The sequence below is a fragment of the Balaenoptera physalus genome (assembly GCF_965194825.1).
Source record: "Balaenoptera physalus genome assembly, chromosome: 14".
NCBI lineage: Eukaryota > Metazoa > Chordata > Mammalia > Artiodactyla > Balaenopteridae > Balaenoptera > Balaenoptera physalus.
In genome coordinates, this window is record NC_138893.1 from 82,525,101 (window position 1) to 82,545,767 (window position 20,667).

At 41.9% G+C, this 20,667-nt stretch overlaps 1 long non-coding RNA gene across 1 annotated transcript in view; it reads right to left on the reverse strand.

The window, feature by feature from the left end:
• Nucleotides 1-268: 268 nt before the first annotated feature.
• LOC309642869 overlaps nucleotides 269-20,667 on the reverse strand; it is a 47,072-nt gene continuing 26,673 nt past the window's right edge. The window contains exon 2 of the long non-coding RNA XR_014253418.1: nucleotides 269-11,473. This is a non-coding gene — a long non-coding RNA (uncharacterized lncRNA). The remainder of the gene's footprint in view (nucleotides 11,474-20,667) is intronic.

Here is a 20,667-nt window from a genome sequence, read left to right on the forward strand (position 1 = left end):
GTTGCTTGTAGTAGTCTCTTAGGATGCTTTGTATTTCTGCAGTGTCGGTTGTAACTTCTCCTTTTTCATTTCTAATTTTATTGATTTGAGTCCTCTCCTTCATTTTCTTGATGAGTCTGTCTAATGGTTTATCAATTCTGTTTATCTTCTCAAAGAACCACCTTTTAGTTTTATTGATCTTTGCTATTGTTTTCTTTGTTTCTATTTCATTTATTTCTGCTCTGATCATTATGATTTCTTTCCTTCTACTAACTTTGTGTTTTGTTTGTTCTTCTTTCTCTAGTTCCTTTAGGTGTAAGGTTAGATTGTTTATTTTAGATTTTTTTGTTTCGTGAGGTAGGCTTGTATAGCTATAAACTTCCCTCTTAGAACTGCTTTTGCTGCATCCCATAGGTTTTGGATCATCATGTTTTCATTGTCATTTGTCTCTAGGTATTTTTTGATTTCCTCTTTGATTTCTTCAGTGATCTCTTGGTTATTTAGTAATGTATTGTTTAGCCTCCATGTGTTTGTGTTTTTTACGTTTTTTTCCCTGTAATTCATTTCTAATCTCAAAGCGTTGTGGTCAGAAAAGATGCTTGATATGATTTCAATTTTCTTAAATTTACTGAGGCTTGATTTGTGACCCAAGATATGATCTATCCTAGAGAATGTTCTGTGCACACTTGAGAAGAAAGTGTAATCTTCTGTTGTTGGATGGAATGTCCTATAAATATCAATTATATCTATCTGGTCTATTGTGTCATTTAAAGCTTGTGTTTCCTTATTTATTTTCCTGTTGGTTGATCTGTCCATTGGTGTAAGTGAGGTGTTAAAGTCCCCCACTATTATTGTGTTACTGTCGAGTTCCTCTTTTATAGTTGTTAGCAGTTGCCTTATGTATTGAGGTGCTCCTATGTTGGGAGCATATATATTTATAATTGTTATATCTTCTTCTTGGATTGATCCCTTGATCATTATGTAGTGTCCTTCCTTGTCTCTTGTAACATTCTTTATTTTAAAGTCTATTTTATCTGATATGAGTATTGCTACTCCAACTTTCTTTTGATTTCCATTTGCATGGAATATCTTTTTCCATCCCCTCATTTTCAGTCTGTATGTGTCCCTAGGTCTGAAGTGGGTCTCTTGTAGACAGCATATATATGGGTCTTGTTTTTGTTTCCATTCAGCAAGCCTGTGTCTTTTGGTTGGAGCATTTAATCCATTCATGTTTAAGGTAATTATCGGTATGTATGTTCCTATGACCATTTTCTTAATTGTTTTGGGTTTGTTTTTGTAGGTCCTTTTCTTCTCTTGTGTTTCCCACTTAGAGAAGTTCCTTTAGCATTTGTTGTAGAGCTGGTTTGGTGGTGCTGAATTCTCTTAGCTTTTGCTTGTCTGTAAAGCTTTTGATTTCTCCATCGAATCTGAATGAGATCCTTGCCAGGTAGAGTAGTCTTGGTTGTAGGTTCTTCCCTTTCATCATTTTAAATATATCATGCCACTCCCTTCTGGCTTGTAGAGTTTCTGCTGAGAAATCAGCTGTTAACCTTATGGGAGTTCCCTTGTATGTTATTTGTCGTTTTTCCCTTGCTGCTTTCAATAATTTTTCTTTGTCTTTAATTTTTGCCAATTTGATTACTATGTGTCTCGGCATGTTTCTCCTTGGGTTTATCCTGTATGGGACTCACTGCGCTTCCTGGACTTGGGTGGCTACTTCCTTTCCCATGTTAGGGAAGTTTTCGACTATAATCTCTTCAAATATTTTCTCGGGTCCTTTCTCTCTCTCTTCTCCTTCTGGGACGCCTGTACTGCAAATGTTGTTGCGTTTAATGTTGTCCTGGAGGTCTCTTAGGCTGTCTTCATTTCTTTTCATTCTTTTTTCTTTATTTTGTTCCGCAGCAGTGAATTCCACCATTCTGTCTTCCAGGTCACTTATCCGTTCTTCTGCCTCAGTTGTTCTGCTATTGATTCCTTCTAGTGTAGTTTTCATTTCAGTTATTGTATTGTTCATCTCTGTTTGTTCTTTAATTCTTCTAGGTCTGTGTTAAACATTTCTTGCATCTTCTCGATCTTTGCCTCCATTCTTTTTCTGAGGTCCTGGATCATCTTCACTATCATTATTCTGAATTCTTTTCCTGGAAGGTTGCCTAGCTCCACTTCTTTTAGTTGTTTTTCTGGGGTTTTATCTTGTTCCTTCTTCTGGTATATAGCCCTCTGCCTTTTCATCTTGTCTATCTTTCTGTGGATGTGGTTTCTGTTCCACAGGCTGCAGGATTGTAGTTCTTCTTGCTTCTGCTTTCTGCCCTCTCTGTTTGCTATATGTCTTAAGTATTTTTTATTCCTGTGTTCCTCCATTACTGACTTCCTTTCTGTGAAGTAGATATTTTCTAGTGTACAATTTTAATTTCATTTCTTCTACTATATTTTTTTGAGTTATTTTCTTAGTGGTTCCTTGGAGATTGCAATTCACATCTTAACTTAAAACAACCCTGTTTGGAACTGTTCCAAGTTAATTTCAAAATTATACAAAAACTGTGGTCCTACATAGCTCTATTTCCTCTCCTTCCTTTGTGTTATTATTGTCAAGCAAATACATCTATATTTTTTATTTATTTTAATTAATTTATTTTTAAAAATAAATTTATTTATTTATTTTTGGCTGCATTGGGTTTTTGTTGCTGCACATGGGCTTTCTTTAGTTGCATCGAGCCAGGGCTACTCTTCGTTGCACTGGTGGCTTCTGTTGTTGTGGAGCATGGGCTCTAGGCGTGCAGGCTTCAGTAGTTGTGGCACAAGGGCTCAGTAGTTGTGGAGCATGCACTTAGTTGCCCCGAGGCATGTGGGATATTCCTGGACCAGGGCTCGAACCATGTCCCCTGCATTGGCAGGCAGATTCTTAACCACTGTGCCACGAGGGAAGCCTGCAAATACATCTTTATACAATATATGACCATCAATATATAGTTTGTATCGTTCACAATTAGGTTATAATTAGTGCTTATGCAGTTGTCTTTTAAATCAGATAGGAGAGAAAGTTAGTTACAAACAAAATATACATGTATACTGTCTTTTATATACTTATTTAGTACCTCTTCCAATGCTCTTTATTTCTTCATGTGGATTCAAGTTACTCTCCAGTGTTCATTCATTTCAGCCTGAAAAAATCCTTTTAGTATTTTCTGTTGGATAGGTGTGTTGACAAATTCTTTCAGTTTTTGTTTATCTGAGAATGTCATAATTTCTCCTTAATTTTTTCTTGCTATTTTAATCTAACATTGTATTTTTTCTTACTGTGGTAAAATATACAGAACATAAAATTTATTATTTTAACCATTTTATTTATTTATTTTTGGCTGCATTTGGTCTTTTTTGCGCTGCACAGGCTTTCTCTAGTTGTGGCGAGCAGAGGCTACTCTTCATTGTGGTGTGCGGGCTTCTCATTGCGGTGGCTTCTCTTGTTGCAGAGCATGGGCTCTAGGTGCACAGGCTTCAGTAGTTGTGGCTCATGGGTCAGTAGTTGTGGTGCATGGGCTCTAGAGCACAGGCTCAGTAGTTGTGGCGCATGGGCTTAGTTGCTCCGCAGCATGTGGGATCTTTCTGGACGAGGGCTCGAACCCCTGTCCCTTGCACTGGCAGGCGGATTCTTAACCACTGCGCCACCAGGAAAGTCCCTTAACCATTTTAAAGTGTATAGTTCTGTGGCAGTAAGTACATTCACATTGTTGTGCAACCATCACCACCATCCATCTCCAGAACTTTTTCATTATCCCCAGTTGAAACTCTGTGCTCTTTAACCAGTTACACCCCAGACTTCCCTGGAAGTCTAGACTCTGTTCTTCCCCTGCAGGGGGCATGGGTTCGATCCCTGGTCGGGGAACTAACATCTCACATGCATGCTGCATGGCACAGCAAAAAAAAAAAAAAAAAAAAAGCATATAGAAAAGCAAAAACACTAATTCCCCAATCCCTCTTACTCAGCCCCTGGCAAGCACCACCATTCATCTCTATGTCTCTATGAATTTGCCTACTCTATGTACCTCATATAAGTGGAATAAGTGTTTGTCCTTTTGTGTCCTGCTTATCTCACTTAGCATAATGTCTTTACGGCTCATCCATGTAGTGTGTGTCAGAATTTCATTCCTTTGTCTGTATACCTCATTTTGTTATCCATTCATCTGTTGACAGACATCTGGTTTGTTTCCACCTTTTGGCTCTTATGAATAATACTGCTTGAACATCGATATACAAATATCTTTTGAGTTCTCCTTAATGTTTGAAGGATAACTTTGCTGGATATACAATTCTTGGCTGACAGTTTTTTCTTTCAGTACTTTGAATATGTCTTCCCACTGCCTTTTGGCCTCCATGGTTTCTGATGAGATTTTAACTGTTAATTTTATTGAGGATCTCTCGTATGTGATTGTGTTGCTTCTATCTTGCTGTTTTCCAGGTTCTCTCTGTATCTTTAACTTTCAACTGTTTAATTATGCTGAGTCTAGGTTTGAGAGTCCTTGAATTTATCCTACTTTGATTTTTCAGAGCTTCCTGGATATGTAGGTTATTGATTTTTCTCAAATTTTGGAAATTTTGAGCCATTATTTCTTCAAATATTCTCTTTGCCCATTTCTCTCTCTCCTCTCCTTCTGGGACTCTTATGCATATGTTGATACACTTTAAAGTTTCCTACAAATCTCTGAGGTTCTGCTCTTTTTCTCCAATCATTTTTCTTTTTGTTCCTCAGGTTGGATAATCTCAACTGACCTATCTTCAAGTTCTCTGCTTCTTCTTTTAAAAATAAAAACTTATTGAGATACAACTTACATACCACACAATTCACCCAAAGTATACAATTCAATAGTTTTTAGTATTCTAAAAACAGAGTTCTACAACAATCACCACAATTAACTTAATTTAATTTAATTATTTATTTATTTTAATTAATTTATTTATTTATTTTTGGCTGCATTGGGTCTTCATTGCTGAGCATGGGCTTTCTCTAGTTGCAGCAAGCAGGGGCTACATTTTGTTGAGGTGTGCAGGCTTCTCATTGTGGTGGCTTCTCTTGTTGTGGAGCATGGGGTCTAGGCGTGCAGGCTTCAGTAGTTGTGGCACGCAGGCTCTGTAGTTGTGGCTTGTGGGCTGTAGAGCACAGGCTCAGTAGCTGTGGTGCACAGGCTTAGTTGCTCCGCAGCATGTGGTATCTTCCCAGACCAGGGCTTGAACCCATGTCCTCTTCATTGGCAGGCGGATTCGTAACCACTATGCCACCAGGGAAGTCCCCACAATTAATTTTAGAATCTTTTTATCACTGAAAAATAAATCCTGTACCCATAGCAGTCACTCCCCATTTACTCCAAAGCCTCCAGCCACGGGCAACCACAAATCTATTCTCTTTTTTTATATATTTTCCTACTGTGAACATTCCATGTCTTCAACTTAAAGGTTTTTGGACAATAGATTTGGCCTGGTCACCATACCCAGCCCACCCTTCTGCCTAAATGGAATCAACTTTTCCTTCTTAATTCCCCCATCACAGAGATACAGATTTCCTGCCACTTCCTTGTCCTCTTCCTTTATCTGCATCCCTGTTCTTCTCATCCATTCCTTTACTTCTTTTTCCTCTTTGCTTCTTCTCTCTTCTTCCTCCTCTTTGCTGTACACTTTACTTCCACTTCCCTGCTCTCTCCCCTGTACCTCCCACATCTGCTCTAGTCAGGCAACATGACTTACTGAATGTGCTTGGGTTTTGGCAGCAAGAAGATCTGAGTCTGAATCCCAGCACTGCTGTGTGTTTGGGGATGACTGTTTACTCACCTGTAAAATGGATTTAATAACAATTAACTAGCAATGTTGTGGTGAGGAATAAATGAAATAATATATGCAAAGATTGGTACATGGTAAATTGTACTACATTGAAACATTATCTTTTTTTTCGATTCACTGAGGCATGCGGGATCTTTCGTTGTGGCCCACGGTCTCTTTTGTTGCGGTGCTCTGGTTTCTCTCTAGTTGTGGTGTGTGAGTTTTCTCTCTCTGGTTGTGGTCCGTGGGCTCCAGGGCATGTGGGCTCTGTAGCTTGTGGCACGTGGTCTCCCTCTTTGAGGTGCTCGAGCTCAGTAGTTGTGGCGCCCAGGTTTAGTTGCCCCACAGCAAGTGGGATTTTATTTCCCCAACCAGGGATGGAACCCACATCACCTGCATTGGAAGGTGGATTCTTTACCACTGGACCACCAGGGAAGTCCCCTGAAACATTATCTTTATTCATTAATAAAGTCAGTATTATACATCATTATTTTTGCTATGACTATATTATTATTTTGTTTCCTTTTTTTCTGACTGTTAAATATTTGTATAATTGACTATCTATTGTTTTAAAGCATCTATTTCTTTTATTACTTCATGTCTTGATCCTTTTTTTCCCCTTACCATGGCATATGGTCCCCGTCTCTTTAATTGTTTGTATCCCTTCTAATGTGTAGCTCCTCAAGGGCGGACCATGTGTTGGTCGCCATCTGATGTCAGTGAACAGTGTCTGGATGTGACAGGGACCCAAAAAACATTTGCTAAAAGCCAAATGAATGAATGAAAGAAACTCTTCCCACTCTGGGACAGAAAGACGTACCCAGCAGTCTCAGGATACCTGTTTCTGTTTCCTGTTTCCCAGACCTCACAATGGGGTATCAGTATCACTGTTTTACCATTAGCTGAGGGCTGACCATGCTATTATTTATTAAAAGTTTTATTTACGTGAACTTGCTGCTTTACTGAAATGTAGTCAGAAGGGAAATTTTATGTCAGTATCATAAGATGAAAAGCCAGTATCATTTGTCTTTATTCATTAACATACACATATGAATGTTCCAAATTTAAAAAAAAACATTCCTTTGTGTATCCCCTAAAGTGATCTTGGGTATCATACTTTGGGAAATATTACTTCTCATTCAGCATTTTTCCCATCCAATATACTGGCCATTTACATGGCATATGGGAATTTCTGATTTTTCCTGTCCTTCTCCTTCCCAAGGCCTGAGATGTTATATCCTATGAAAAATGACAATTTTGGGCTTCCCTGGTGGTGCAGTGGTTGAGAATCTGCCTGCCAATGCAGGGGACACGGGTTCGAGCCCTGGTCTGGGAAGATCCCACATGCCATGGAGCAACTAGGCCCGTGAGCCACAACTACTGAGCCTGCATGTCTGGAGCCTGTGCTCCGCAACAAGAGAGGCCACGATAGTGAGAGGCCCGCCCACTGCGATGAAGAGTGGCCCCCGCTTGCCACAACTAGAGAAAACCCTCGCACAGAAACAAAGACCCAACACAGCCAAAAATAAAAACAAAAAAACAAAAAAACACAAACAACATGATGGTTTAAAAAAAAAAAAAAAAGACAATTTTTTTGGTTTCACTTAATTTGAATTTATATGGGGTCAACTCAGGATGGTCTAGAAGAGCCCATCATGTTTGGTGCCCAGGTGTGCATTCTGCTGCCCTTGGGGCTTGGTCCTTGGTTGTTCTTATTTCATTGCACCCCTTTGGTTCCCCCCCACCTTGGGTGAGGCTGCCATGACCTGCCTCTGAGCACAAGACATTAGATTTTTAAGATTTGTAAATCTGATTACCCAGAAAGATCAGGATAAGGGCTCAGATGAATACTTGGACTCACCAGGGGAAAAAACAACAAAACATGTCATTATTACGTACCATGTCATTGTTTCCAATTAGCCCAGGATTAGTGTTTTATGTTACGGAACATAAAGTATCTCTAAACATGCTAGGAGAAATTTTTCCTTGTAAAATATCCTTCATAATTATGTCATTGCTGCTGATTTATAATTTCCATTATACACAAGTTTGCTGAGAGGTTCATAACTCTGCTTTAGTTCCCATAAAGTGCCTTTTTGGCAGGTAGATTGTTGAACTGGATGCAAATCCTCTCTCTATATTAAGTGAAAACTTGTTAAGTCACTTTATTTAGATCAAGGAGGGATATTGATCTGCTTTCGGAGAGGGTGTACTTTCTGATCTGTCCACTTCCCACAGTTATAGAAGGCAGTTTTACAAAGAAATACTCAGGAGGTTTGCCTTCGTTCACAGGGATAAGTACTGCCGAACACGGGAAGGCCCTCCTCCTTCTGAGGAGCAGAACTGCTGGGCGACAGGGAGCTTAGAACCTGTTCTCCTGTGCTCTGCTAGGGGAGAGCCGAAGCCTGCCTGGAAGTGTGTCCTCCACCTGGGGTCCTGCCCCCAACTCTGCTCCGGCTCCCTGACTCTGGTTGCTACAGTTCAGTTCTGGCATGAAGTGGCCACTAGTGCCAGCATCATTGGTCCTCTCCTCTTGCAGAATTTGTTTGGAAGAACTTTGGGGGCCCTTGTGAGAGGGACAGGTCCTCTGGCTAATCGAAGAGGCTGGTTACTTTGCCAGTGTCCCAAACTGACAAGTGACTGTGGCAAATAAATCACAGTCACTGGGACTTCCCTGGTGGCACAGTGGTTAAGGATCCACCTGCCAACGCAGGGGACATGGGTTCAAGCCCTGGTCCAGGAAGATTCCACATGCCGCGGAGCAACTAAGCCCGTGTGCCACAACTACTGAGCCTGTGCACTAGAGCCCACGAGCCACAACCACTGAGCTCACGTGCTGCAACTACTGAAGCCTGTGTGCCTAGAGCCCGTGCTCCGCAACAAGAGAAGCCACCGCAATGAGAAGCCCACGCACTGCAACAGAGAGTAGCCCCGCTCGCCGCAACTAGAGAAAGCCAGCGTGCAGCAACGAAGACCCAACGCAGCCAAAAAATACATTAATTAAAAAAAAAAATCACAGTCACTTATTTTGAAATATAAAGTCTAAAAATTCTATCCAGGAAATTCCCTGGTGGGCCAGTGGTTAGGACTCCATGCTCTCACTGCTGAGGGCCCGGGGTTCAATCCCTGGTTGGGGAACTAAGATCCCATAAGATGCGAGGCCTGGCCAAAAAAAAAAAATTCCATCCAGACTCTCTGCAAGAATACAAGCCAGAAGTTTTTCTTCTAGGGCACCAGTGAAGTCAACAATAAAGTGGTTTTCTTCTTCCCTCATGTAGGTCTTCTCAAGCGGGTGAGAAGGGGAAGGAAGGTGCCTCTTGACACCTGCTGTTTGCATTTGTCCTTTTGAGCATTTTTGTTCCTGGGTGAGAGCAGCTTAGTGACCACACAAAAGAGCAAAGACGCTGCCTATGGTCTGAGTCATTCCCCTCTGCTCACATTTTGGTGTTCACACAGAATAATCCCTATGAAGAAGAATTCGCTCTTTCCTTATTAACAAACCAGTGATTCCTTCTCCCAACTCTAGATGCCAATGTCCCGTGTGTTGGGGAGGCCACGGTTTCCCGGGCTGGTGCCTTTCATCATTCTGTTTCATCTACCTGGAAAACCCATCCCTGTTTTCAACTGCACATCTCAAATGCCATCTCATTCAGGTTGCTTTTCTGTCTCTCCTTACTTTACATAGCACTCTGTGAGTTTCTTCTAGAGCTTCCCTCATTCTGTGATACTGGAGTTCTGTGTGGCCTGCGATCTCTCCCCACTGGGCTGTGTGCACCCTGAAAATAGGCCCTGTGTTCTCTCACACCCTGTATCCCTCCACACCCTCCCCCAGAGGGCTGAGGACAGCATGTGTCGAATTAAACCAAATTGCATCTATCTTTGCTTCCTTGTTTTCTATTTTTCCCCCATTTGAACCCTTAGCTTCAGTCATCACTAGTTTCTGGATATACCTCTCTTTCTCCTCGTCCATCTCTTCATTTGTTGAGCATTTATCATGTTCCTTCCAAGTGTCGGAACGTCACAGTGAACAAAACACTGTCCCAGGTACCCAGAAGCCCTGGTCCAAGGAGAGGGATAGGGAGGGGGGAAGGGCAGACTGCAAGGGGGCCGCTGATGCAGTTTAGGGAAGTTGGAGGCTTTCCTGGGCTGCCATGTCTAAGCTGAGGCCCCTGGCATTTGCTCATGTATTCCTCTGCCTGCATGCACCCCTTCAACCCCTGGGACCAAATCCATATGGCTGTTCTCCCCTCCATACCCTCATCCTGTACGTGCCCTCCTGGGTCCTCTGACATCCTGGTCTCTCTTTGCCAGTGTCCGAGGGCATAGGCATTTGTCCTTGACCTTTTCCTCATTCTTCCTGGTTTGGTTCTCAGCTCAGTGTAGATGACTTCTGAACATGTGTCTCTAAGCCCATCTTTCTCACCTGAAATAAATCACTACCTGCTTGCTGGATCTAGCCCTCTAGACATTCTGCTTTCTCAAACTTTGGCACATCTAGAACAGAACACGGTATTCTTCTTCTGAGTCCCAGCTCCTGAGACATTCAGGTGACATTCAGAGGTCTTGGGCTAGAGAAGGCAGGCTTGCTTTTTTGTCTTTTTACGTAACCTGATACAAAGTTTACCCTTGTCATGTTCTCTCTTGCTTAGATGTTCTTTGGTGACAAGTACAACCATTCTATTATTTGTCTCTGTTCATAGGTAATTGTTCCTACCAACCTGCATCAAGAAGCCCTGGCTGGCAATCTACATCTCAGAGGCCATACCCCGACCTCCAGGGGGTGCTGTGGGCCGGCTGGCTGGGTTTGCCTGCGGCCAGTTGTCTGAGCACCAGACAGCGCTGATATTTTAGGATGGTCACGCCCACTATTCACCAAATACTTCCAGCTTTCTGCTGCCCCGGCCTTGGTAGGACTGCATTTCCTGGCCCCCTTGTGTTGGGTAGGGCCATGTAGCTCCTTCTAGCTCCTGAGTCCTGAGTGGAAGCACCATGCCTGGGCTCAAGCATCTAATTTTGAGTACAAGACCCTTCCAAGATCTCTTTCCCTTTGCTATGCGCCGGCAATGTTTGTGATGACAGCTGTTTCCCCAGTCTGGGTCCTAGAATGAGGAGACGTGGGGCAGTGGCCCCAGCCGCTCATGATAGACACATAGATCCAGTGGAAATAACCTTAGCTGTTATAAACCACTGAGGTTTGGGTTGTTGGTAACGTATCTTATCCTGACTAGCACCCTGCTGTGTGGAGTGAAGTCATATTTAGCACCTTTTCTATTTCAAGCATGCGTTCAGTTTTTATAATAGCTGCCATTTCCACGTCCATGAACTTTGTAGATGAAACTCCCCACACCAATAGGTTTCTCCTGAAACAATGGTTGGAAGTATATACACACTGATGTCGTATGTTTTATACAAACCTCACCCGTGTGAAATCAGAGTAGGTTCCACACTTAATGAGTAAATAAGTTAGGCAGGGACCACACGTACTGTCGAGTTCGCCTTAAGCTGCAGCTGCCTCTGCTGTCACACCACACCTTCGATCCCATGCTTGGCTCTGAGCTTGCATCCACAGCACCCAGCACTCAGCGGCTGCCTCGGGCTTTTTCGTGTCCGCTGTCACTCACTCTGACAAGTCAGAAGTGGCGTTTCCACTGGTGTCAGCCCCTCCGATCTCTCTCCTCCTTGTTCCAACCTGTCAGCAGAGTTTCAAGTTAGAAGAGCTCCTAATGGTCACATACCCGTCTCTCAAACCCCAAGATAGAGAAAGGGAAACCAGGTGGGACCATCCATCTCCAAGTGGCAGAGGATGGACATCTGGGTTCCAGCCAAGGCCAGTCCTTGCAGATTCTACAAGAGACCACGCCCCATTCCCCCAGCCTCAGATACTGCTCCCTCTGCCTGAGGCTGGGTGGCTAACTCCCCCATCTTCAGGTCTAGTCCTCCCAGTGGACTGACCCTGCCCCCGAGATTTAAAATTGCAACCAGCTCCTTTCACCTTCCTTAACGCGTTCCATCTTCCTTGCCTTACGTCTTTCCTCCATAGCACTCAGCTCCTTACAACATCCATACCATTTACTAATTTATTGTGTTTATTGTTTCTTTTTTTCTCCACTAGAACATGAGCTCCACAAATGCAAGGAATTTTGTCTTTTTTTTGTGTGTGTGTCAGTCTTATATCCTAAGTAAACAGAACAGTGCCTGGCACAAAATAAAGATGCTTAATAAATATCTGTTGACTGAATGAACAGTATAGGGCCGGGCACCTGTGATTTTGACAGGATCCCTGAGTGAGTCCAAGCAGAGCAGGGTAGAAAGCTACTGCCCTATGGTCCCTAGTTCACTGGTGATGTGTGTAGTTCTTGCTCTTTTCTTGATTAGGACCTAAGTGGACAAGCATGTTCTGGTTTATTCCTGCCGGTCAGGGACAGCATCCCTCCCACAGCTTTGGCAGAGCAAGGAAAGAAAGTTGGTTCTATGCGAGCCCATGATGGCTGCTTCTCCCAGTGCCTGTATTCTAAATGGACACATACCAAAAAAGAACACCAATCATGGCGACACAGAATAACTCTTAGTGATTATTAAATTCGGGATAAAGGTAGAGGACGTTTTTTTTTCCCCTAGTTAAATTTTTGGAGCAGAAGTCTCCCTGGCTTCCTGTGGCTGTCAGGAGAGTTTCTGATGCCTACTGTGGCATTGCTTTTGTTCTGAACATTGAGTAGCAACAGGGAGACACAGTGCCATGACATTATCTGTGCTTTGCAAGAGAAGAAACATCATAGTTGGCAAGCACATAGACGCCATTTATTTATTTATAAAACTACTTTATTTAGGTATGATTGACACGTAAAAAAGCTGTACCTACTAATGCATACAACTCAATGAGTTTGGGGATAAATGTACACCCGTAAGACCATAACAACCATCCAAGCCATAGACATACCCATCCATTCCCAAAGTTTCCTCCCATTCCCCCTTACTATTTTTTTATTATTATTTTTTGTGGTAAGAACACTTAAAATAAGATCTACCCGCTTAGCAAATTTTGAGTGTACAATAAAGTATTGTTAGCAGTAGGCACTATGCTGTATAGATTTCCAGAACTTATTTTGCATTAACTGAAACTTTGTACCCTTTGACCATCACCTCCCTATTTACCCCTCTTTCCAGCCCCCCCTGGTAAACACCATTTGACTCTGTGCTTCTAGAGTTTGACTCTCTTAGATTCCACATATAAGTAATACCATATGGTATTTGTCTTTCTTTGTTGGGCTTATTTCACTTAGTATAATGTCCTCCATGTCCAACCATGTTGTCGTAAATGGCAGGATTTCCTTCTTTTTTTAAGGCTGAATAATATTCCTTTGGATGTATATACCACATTTTAAAATTCATTCATCCACTGATGGACATTTAGATTGGTTCCATATCTTGGCTACTGTGAATAATGCTACAATGAACCTGAAAGTGCAGGTATCTGAAATGCACACAGACTCTGAAAAAAATTTAAATTATTTTTAAAGAGTACTGGGATTTCCCTGGTGGTCCACTGGGTAAGACTCCACTCTCCCAATGCAGGGGGCCCAGGTGTGATCCCTGGTCGGGGAACTAGATCCCACATGCATGCTGCAACTAAAGATCCCACATGCCGCAACGAAGATACCTCGTGCCTGAACTAAGACCCAGTGCAGCCAAAATAAATAAATAAATAAATTTTAAAAAGAGTACCATTTGTTCATATTTTTTGGCCTGATCTGTGTTAGTCTTGTGTATTTTTAATCTGCCTTCTGTTTGCAATATTCTTTTCCTTAGTTTTTTTTTTTTTTAAATCAATAGACCATTTTTAGACCAGTTTTAGGTTTACACTAAATTGAGCAGATAGTAGGGAGAGTTCCCACATATGCCCTCCAACACACACAGTTTCCCCTATTATTAACCTCTTGCATTAATGTGGTATATTTGTTAGAATTGATAAACCAGTATTGATACATTATTATTAACTGAAGTGCATAGTTTACATTAAGGTTCACTCTTTGCATTGTACATTTTCTATGGGTTTTGACAAATGCATAATGTCATGTATCTACCATTATAGCATAATACAGAATAGTTTTACTGCCTTAAGAATCCCCTGTGCTCCACCTATTTATCTCTCCCACCCCCAAACTCCTGGCAACCACTGATCTTTTTACTGTCCCTATAGTTTTGCCTATTCCAGAATGTCATATAATTGGAATCACATACTATGTAGCCTTCTCCAACTGGCTTCTCTTACTTAGCACTATGTATTTCAGGTTCTTTCATGGTTTTTTGGGCTTGATAGATCATTTCATTTTATCATTGAATAATATTCCACTTTATGGATTACCATAATTTATCTGTTCACCTTTTGAAGGATAGCTTGGTTGCTTTCAGTTTTTTAGCAATTATGAATAAAGCTGCTATAAACATTCATGTGCAGATTTCTGTGTAGACTTTTTTTTTTAATAAATTTATTTATTTACTTTTGGCTGTGTTGGGTCTTCGTTGCTGCGCGTGGGCTTTCTCGAGTTGCAGACAGTGGGGGCTACTCTTCGTTGTGCTGCTTAGCCTTCTCCTTGCAGTGGCTTCTCTCGTTGCAGAGCACACGCTCTAGGCGCACGGGCTTCAGTACTTGTGGCACGCGGGCTCTAGAGCACAGGCTCAGTAGTTGTGGCACACGGGCTTAGTTGGGCCTGTGGGATCTTCCTGGACCAGGGCTCAAACCCGTGTCCCCTGCATTGGCATGCAAATTCTTAACCACTGCGCCACCAGGGAAGCCCTAGACATCAGTTTTTAACTCATGTGGGTAAATACCTTGGAGTGTGATTTATGGATAGTATGGTAAGAGTATGTTTGGCATTGTAAGAAAATGTCAGCTGTATTCCCAAGTGGCTATACCGTTTTGCATTCAGAGTTCTTGTTGCTGCACATTGTTGCTAGCATTTAGCATTGTCTGTTCTTTGGATTTTGGTTATTTCAAAAGGTGTGCAGTTGTTTAATTTGCAATCCCTAGTGAGATATTATATTGAGCATCTTTTCACATGCTCATTTGCCATCTGCATAACTTATTTGGTGAGGATCTGTTCAGATCTTTTGCCCATTTTTAAACTTGGTTGTTTGTTTTCTTATTGTTGAGTTTTAAGAGTTCTTTGCATGTTGTGGATATAATTCCTTTCTCAGGTATGTGTTTTGCAATTTTTAAAAATATAGCAGCTCTATTGAGATAATTCACACACCTTACAATTCACCCTTTTAAACTGTCTAATTCAATGATGTTTAGTATATTTAGAGTTGTACAGACATAACCACAACCAATTTTAGAATACCATCACCTCAAAAAGAAACCCAAGACTATTAACAGTCACTTCCCATTTCCCCCCAACACCTCTAGCCCTAGGCAACCACTAATTTACTTTCTGTTTCTATAGATGTGCCTATTCTGGACATCGCATATAAATGAAATCATATAAAATGTGATGTTTTGTGACTGGCTTCTCTCATTTAGCATAATTTTTTAAGGTTCATCTGTATTGTAGCTTTTATCAATACTTTATTTCTTTATGTGGTTGAATAATATTCCATTGTATGGGTGTATCATATTTTGTTTATCATTCATCAGTTGGACATTTAGGTTTTTTCCACTTTTTGGCTATTATGAATAATGTTGCTATGCACATCTGTGTACAACTTTTTGTGTGGACATATGTTTTCACCTCTCTTGAGTATATACCTAAGAGTGTAATTGCTGGCTCATATATGGTAAAACTATATTTAACTTTTTGAGGAACTGCCAAACTGTTTTCCAAAATGGCAGCACAATTTTGCATACCACTAGCAACATGTGAAGATTTCAATTTCTCATAGTCTCATCAACATTTATTATTCTCCATCTTTTATTTTTGGGCCACACTGTGCAGCATGCGGGATCTTAGTTCCCCTACCAGGGATCGAACCCATGCTCCCTGTGAGTCTTAACCACTGGACTGCCAGGGAAGTCCCCATCTTTTTTACTATGGTCATCTTAGTGGGTTTGAAGTGGTATCTCATTGTGATTTGGATTTGCATTTCCTAATGACTAATGATGTTGAGCATCTTTTCATGTGCTTATTCACCATTTGTATGTCTTCTTTGGAGAACTGTCTTTTTTTGTCATTTTTTTAAAAAAAATATTTATTTATTTATTTATTTATTTATTTTTGCTGTGTTGGATCTTCGTTTCTATGCGAGGGCTTTCTCCAGTTGCGGCAAGCGGGGGCCACTCTTCATCGCGGTGCGTGGGCCTCTCACTATGGCAGCCTCTCCTATTGCGGAGCACAGGCTCCAGATGTGCAGGCTCAGTAGCTGTGGCTCACGGGCCCAGTTGCTCCGCGGCATATGGGATCCTCCCAGACCAGGGCTCGAACCCGTGTCCCCTGCATTGGCAGGCAGATTCTCAACCACTGCGCCACCAGGGAAGCCCTGTCATTTTTTAATTGAGTTGTTTTTCTTTTTGTTATTTGGCTGAAAGAGTTATTTATATATTCTGGATACTAGACCCTTATCAGATCTATAACTTGGAAACACTTTTTCCCATTTGCTGGGTTGTCTCTCTACTTTCTTTTTTTTTTTTAATTAATTAATTTATTTTTATTTTTGGCTGCCTTGGGTCTTTGTTGCTGCACGTGGGCTTTTCTCTAGTTGTGGCGAGCGGGGGCTACTCTTCGCTGCGGTTTGCGGGCTTCTCATTGGGTGGCTTCTCTTGTTGCAGGGCATGGGCTCTAGGCCCACGGGCTTCAGTAGTTGTGGTACTCAGGCTCAGTAGTTGCAGCTCGCGGGCTCTAGAGAGCAGGCTCAGTAGTTGTGGTGCATGGGCTTAGCTGCTCCGCAGCATGTGGGATCTTCCCGGACCAGGGCTTGAACCCATGTCCCCTGCACTGGCAGGCGGAGTCTTAACCACTGCGCTGGAAGTTCATCTTTTTACTTTCTTGATAGTGTTCTTTGAAGCACAAAAGTCTGTAATTTTGAAGAAGTCAGCTTTGTCTATTTTCCTTTTGTTGCTTGTGTCTTCTTGCCTAATCCAAGGTCATGAAGATTAACATCTATGTTTTTTTCTTTTTTAAAAAATATTTATTTATTTATTTTATATTTAGGCTGCACCGGGTCTTAGTTGCAGCACGTAGGATCTTTGTTGCGGCATGCAGGATGTAGTTCCCTGACCAGGGATTGAACCTGGGCCCCCTGCATTGGGAGTGTGGAGTCTTAGCCACTGGACCACCAGGGAAGTCCCAATGCCTATGTTTTCTTATAAGAGTTTTAGTCCTTACATTAAGGTCTGTGATCGATTTTGAGTTAATTTTTGCATATGGCGCATGTGAGGAAGGGGTCCAACTTCATTCTTTTGCATGTGAATAACCAGTAATCCCAGCATCATCTGTTGAAATGATAGCACACAGACTCTTAAGGAAGAAGCTAGTGTTACATTTGAAAGAGGCAAAAGAAAACTTCTCAGCCAGGTCTTCTGACTCCATGCTTTCCTTTGGGGCCACCTGACGAAGAGTTACTCTGCAGTCAAGTGCTGATGGTGGCCATGACCAACTGTTCTCATCTTTCAAGACTCATCTGTACTCCACACCAATTTCCTTCATCTTCTAGTGCACTTAGAACAGAACAGAATCTCCATGAAAGTTTCTTATAGGTTTAGCCTGACCGACTCTCTGAAGCTTGAACCTTTCCCACAGGATCCTGGATAAACTGCTGCCCTGTCTCTCTTTAGATACCTCCTAGTAAGAGGAAACTCACTAGTTTCCAAGTTATAAGTTCCACTGGTAGATGGCTTGGTAATAATAATGACAATGATAATAACAGCAACAACAACAACTATTTTTTCAGTCCTTACATTGTGATAAGATATCATCTTTTAATTCTTACAACAACCATCTGAGGTAGTTATTCTTAGTCTATTTTACAGAGAAGCCCAAAGAAGTTATTCGCTCAAAGTCACACACAACGTTACTTTAACTGGGTGCATCTAGGTTCAAACCAGGTCCATCTGCCTCCAAAGGCTGTGTTCCTAATCATCATACTCTTCAAATGTGCTGTTGTGGAAGAGAACAGACTTGATTCTCTTCTCCTCTGTGGGCACACAGGAGGACCACATTTCCTGGCATCCTTGTGATTAGGTGGGACTGCATTACTATGTCTAGGCTGTGAGTGTAATTTCCAAGCTGAGGCATTTAAGAACAGGTGTGAGTTTTCCACTCTCTTGTTTTCCTCTTGCAGCAACCCTGGAAGCAATGGTTGGAAACAGTGGAACTGTAAGATGAAAGGTGTCTTGATTGCTAAATCACTGCACGGCAAATAGCTACTGTGGCCTGCATTTAACCTTGCATGAGCAAGATACAAATTTTATGTGTTATGCTCCTGAGAGTTCAAGGTTGGTTTGTTCTTGCAGTGTAGACTATCCCATCCTGAGTATTAAAGCTGAATACTGTAAGTGCCTCCATTTGTTTTCCTCTTGATTAGAGTTCTGCTTTCTAGGGTTATACAGGTATACACAAGGATATGCCACATACTCTCAGTTTCCGATACTTGCCGTGATGTTTTATTTGTTATCATTTCCTTTGTGCTCATCTAATGTCACTGGTTAGTTATAATCTCCTTAGCAGGTCAGAGATTATGTTTTACATTTCTTCTTTATCCTAGCAGTTCTAGGCACAAAATCAGTGCTGAAGCAATGCTAGTTAATTGTTGAATTTATATTACCCAGGGAAAACTATCTGTATTTACTCTGGCTTTAAAAAGTTAATATTCATCAGATTTTTAAGTTCAGTTGAAGGCCCTATTCTATTTATAAACCTAGAAAATTTTAGCAATTACTTTTAAGGACTTTTATGTATTTTTTTATTTTTTAAAGATTTAATTTTATTTACTTTTCGCTGCGTTGGGTCTTTGTTGCTGCGTGCAGGCTTTCTCTAGGTGTGGTGAGCTAGGGGCTACTCTTTGTTGCGGTACGTGGGCTTCTCATTGCGGTGGCTTCTCTGATTGCAGACCACAGGCTCTAGGTGCGTGGGCTCAGTAGTTGTGGCTCACGGGCTCTAGAGCGCAGGCTCAGTAGTTGTGGTGCACGGGCTTAGTAACTCCACGGCATGTGGGATCTTCCCGGACCAGGGCTCGAACCCGTGTCCCCTGCATTGGCAGGCAGATTCTTAACCACTGCGCCACCAGGGAAGTCCCTCTATTTCCTTTTAAAGGTACTTCAATTATTTAACTGACAAACCCTTCCAAGTACCTAAGTAATTTTTATAAATCTAATAAATTAAGCATATAGATATGGTGAATCTAATTTCTCTGACATGTTTCTCTACTGTATATAAACTTGGTAAGATTTCTACTTAAAAATCATAAATCTATATCAATTATCTGATAACACATTTTTGATACAAACACAAACTTATAGAAAAGTTGTAGAGTACAGTACAGAGAACTTTTTCCCTGAACCATTTGAGAGTAAGTTGCCAATCTGATGCCCCATTACCTCCGAATATTTTAGTGTGTGTTTTCCTGCAAACAAGGACATTCTCCTATGTAACCACAACACAGGCATTAAAATCAGGAAATTAATACTAATACCATTAACTCTTCAGACTCCAACAGAATTTTGTCTATAGCCCTAACGATGTCCTTTACAGCAAGCCAATCAAGCTCAGAATCACGTGTTCATTTAGGCGTCATGTGTCTATTCTCCTTCAGTCTGGCAGTTCCTCAGGCTTTCTTTGACTTTCATGTCCTCGGTATTTTTGAAGGTTACAGGCCAATTGTTTTGTCCTGTTCAGTCATGACCTTCAAGGTCATTCTATTTCCCCTGTCCTCAACCTCAACCCCCACCCCTTTCCCCCAGCATCCAGCCCAGATCGTCATACTACAAACTTCCCTCGCTTCTTTTTTCCTGTGTAGGGTCCAGAGGAAGGCTCCTTTTGCAGACAAGCCCCCTGTCTTACAGCTTGGAGCACAGGCACCCCCTCTGCCCCCGCAGGTCTCCTCAGCAGGGTGAACCAGTTCCCTTAACACCAGGCACCAGCATGTGGATAAAGAACTCATGCTGTTGTGCTGAGCCTGGTGACTTAAACTGTAAAACTGCAGTCCAAGTTGTTAAACCCAGATTCAGGTAGACAGCCAAAGAGGGCCAAGGCTGCCCTGCATCTGGGTTTTGGCAGACAGAGCAGTTTCCCCATCTGTGGAGCCTTAGTGTGGCCTTTCTCTCTAGGAGGCAAAGCCGGTATAATTTATTGGGCCATAACTGTTGAAAGGAACAGTCCTTCAGGCCATTGATTCAGGCCAAAAATGTTTCTTTATTGAGCATTCTCAATGTTCTCTGCCTTATGCTCTGTGTGTGTGTTTATGTGTGTGTGTGTGCGTGTGTGTGTGTGTATGTTGGGGAGAGTCACAAAAAAGACCAAGACCCAGACCCTCTTCTGTGGCTTACCAGTCAAGCAACAAAAGAAAGCAGAATAGGGGCTTCCCTGGTGGCGCTGTGGTTAAGAATCCGCCTGCTAATGCAGGGGACATGGGTTTGAGCCCTGGTCTGGGAAGATCCCACATGTTGAGGAGCAACTAAGCCCATGCGCCACACCACAACTACTGAGCCCGCATGCCACAACTACTGAAGCCTGCACACCTAGAGCCCGTGCTCGCAACAAGAGAAGCCACCACAATGAGAAGCCTGTGCACCGCAATGAAGAGTAGCCCCCGCTCACCGCAACTACAGAAAAGCTCGTGTGGAGCAACAAAGACACAACACAGCCAAAAATAAAAATAATAAATAAAATAAATAAATTTATTAAAAAAAAAGAAAGAATGCCACTAGTGTTAAAAAAAAAAAAAAGAAAGCAG